Source organism: Schistocerca piceifrons, chromosome X (assembly GCF_021461385.2).
Source record: "Schistocerca piceifrons isolate TAMUIC-IGC-003096 chromosome X, iqSchPice1.1, whole genome shotgun sequence".
In the NCBI taxonomy this organism is placed as follows: Eukaryota; Metazoa; Arthropoda; class Insecta; order Orthoptera; family Acrididae; genus Schistocerca; species Schistocerca piceifrons.
Window position 1 is genome coordinate 377839263 of NC_060149.1, and position 3216 is coordinate 377842478.

The 3216-nt window shown below is 36.8% G+C and overlaps 1 pseudogene; it reads left to right on the top strand.

Annotated features, from left to right (window-relative positions):
- The first annotated feature begins 1760 nt into the window (after positions 1-1760).
- On the top strand, positions 1761-1878 carry LOC124723746 (annotated as a pseudogene).
- The last annotated feature ends 1338 nt before the right edge of the window (positions 1879-3216 follow it).

Sequence of the window (3216 nt, forward strand, 5' to 3'; positions counted from 1 at the left end):
TTGGATTAACTCTGATTCTAGAGTAAAAATATACAATAAGTTTATTTGTCAATTAACAAGTCCTGGAGTTAATAAACAATTAGGTAGCTATATCATACATTCCTTAAATTGTCCAGACAGAAGAGTAAAAGAAACATTTACCACTACATTAGCTAAAGAAAATGGAATTACAAGACTGGAAACAACAATTTATAATTATATTAATCCAGATAACCAAATAGAACAAGAATTACCCTAGATCCACTAACAGATCGCTTATAACTAATAGTAAATAACAGGAAATATTGCAAGAAAGCTCTATTTTATTCTGTTCCACTAGTTAAAATGTGGGAAAAATTATCAGATACCCTACAAAACAGTTGTTGTCTTATTTAGAGCATCCTCATGTAATGTGTCTATTGGGGTAATAAAAATACAAAGAATTGACAGGAATACAAATAAAAATTGGAATGGAGAATAAAGAACAAAGAGGAAAATTACTTTATTTTGTGTTATCCGCTTTTAGTTTTAACCTGTTATGTGTTAACTGTACAGAAATTTTCGAAGAGACAGAAAATATAATTTCTGCTAAACAAACATACTTTATAAAATCTGGAGACATATATTTTTCTTGATCCAGGAGTTTGCTTTGTACAGTACCAAAAGAAAGAAATATCAAAGAATTAGGATTAACTTGTACTGAAAATATTATTTCATTTGTGTGTAGAAAAAGAGCAAATACAACCAATAAACTTTCAGCACTTCCTATTAAAGAAATTAAACCGAATAATGCAGTACATATAGACTCCACAAAAAATGAGAACAAGAACTGGAAAAGTTAAGGACACAAGAAAGAAAACTAGAATATTTGGATAAAACAATTCTTAAAGGATGAGCACTAAATATTTTGGAGAAGGAAAAAAAAAATGAGAAATTCAAGAAGAAATATAAGAATATTGTAAATGATAAAAGATAGGTTTTCCAACAAGTGGAGTTTATAAAAATTATGCTTTTGAGGTAAATGATAAAAACAAGTATCCATATATTGGTGTTTTGAGTGAAAATAATGGTAAAAAATCTGTACATTTTATTAGAGGTACCTATAGAATATATTTATAGATATAAGTAAAGACAGAGAATGTTTAAAAGAAGGATTTATTTGTATTCCATATAACAGTTTTATACAGAAATTAGAAACTTTTTATTACTGTAAAGATGAACTAACTTTGGAAATAGAAACAGATGGTCTTTCCATTTTTAAGGGACACTCATTTCCTAAAATAATTAACTTAAAGGTAATAAAGATTTTTGAAGACAAAAAGAGTTTATTATACAAAGAAGAAGATAAACAAGTAATCAAAAACATAAAAATGGGTCAAGTATTAGGAAATATGACAATTAAAAACTGTAAAGGTCTAGAAGATGGATTAGAAGTAATTATTTCCAACATTACAATCGAAAATTATCATGGAAAAATAGACAAACTTTTAAATTCTATAATATTCCTGATTGCTATTCTTCTAAGTATTGAGTGGAAGAGGAAATTAGAAATAAAAATATAGATCTAAATTACAAGATTAAAGTTAAGTTCGATAAAACTAAAAAACACCAAATGAAACCAAGAAAGATTAGTGTTCGTTGTTTAATTTTTGTGTGCACATGGTTGCAATTGAATATATTTTAACTGCTTCGAATTTCTCTGGAATAACTATATCACTCTGTTTAAAAATCTAACATTAATGGTGGATATTTGTAATTAAGAAGAACTAAACATGCTATATGGCAACAGCTTTGCCGCAATGGATACACTGGTTCCCGTGAGATCACCGAAGTTAAGCGCTGTCGGGCGTGGCCGGCACTTGGATGGGTGACCATCCGGGCCGTCACGTGCTGTTGCCATTTTTCGGGGTGCACTCAGCCTCGTGATTCCAACTGAGGAGCTGCTCGACCGAATAGTAGCGGCTCCAGTCAAAGAAAACCATCGTAATGACCGGGAGAGTGGTGTGCTGACCACACGCCCCTCCCATCCGCATCCTCAACTGAGGATGACACGGCGGTCGGATGGTCCCGATGGGCCACTTGTGGCCTGATGACGAAGTGCTTTTTTTTTAAACTTGCTATATATTTGCGAATATAATACAGGTTGTCCGAAAAGTCTTTCCCTGATTACATGAATTGATAACTCAGGCTAGAAGTAAGATACAAATATGAAAATTTGTCGAATTCCTTACAACTATCAAAATTTTTTTCTGTTTTACGTTCGCAGTACGTAAGTGCTGGATGAGGTGCAGTGCCCAAGAAGCCATGTTAACCAATCAGGAGAAGGCACAGTGTGTCCTGTGGTACCATGACACACGATCACCAACCACAGTGCAGAGACACTTCCAGACAACATTTGGAAGGAATCCACCTGATGTCAAGAGCATTAAAGCCTGGTATGAGAAGTTCCGGAACACATGATCGGTTGCTGACCTTCCGAGGTCTGGTCGACCAAGAACCTCAGCAGACAGGGTGGAAGCTGCAATGCAGTCTTTTCTGCGACGTCCGAAGAAATCGGTGCGCAGGGCCTCACGTGAATTGCAGATGCCAAAAAGCTCTCTCCATGACATTTTACACAAAAGTTTATTGTTTCGTGCATACAAAGTGCAAATCGTTCAGGCCTAGTTGCCCAATGACAGTACACGTCGATATGACTTTGTGGTCGAAATGCTACCACGTATTGAGGACGATGATGGTTATCTCAGACGAATTGCCTTTTCCGACGAAGCGCCCTTTTTTGTCAGTGTAGTAATGAATCGCCATAATGTGCGCATTTTGGGTTCACAACCCTCTGGCGAGGTCATGGAGTGCACCAAAGGCAGTCCAAAGATGAATGTTTGGTGCGCGGTATTGCACGATCGAATTATCGGGCCATTCATCTTCGCTGAGGCTACCATCACATCTGCAGTGTATCTGGACATGTTGCAACTGTATGCTGTTCCTCAGCTGCTTCAGTATTATCCGGATGTCTTGTTTCAGCAAGACGGTGCACTGCCTCATTGAGGTTTGGGCGTCCGTGCCTATCTCGATATGACCTTTCCTGGGCGATGGATTGGTCGTGATGGGCCAACGGTTTGGCCTCCACGCTCTCCTGACATACCCTTTAGACTTCTTTTTATGGGGTTATGTCAAGGACGAGGTCTATCGAACACATATACCAGATCTCGAAACCCTGCAGCAACGGATAACCACAGTCGT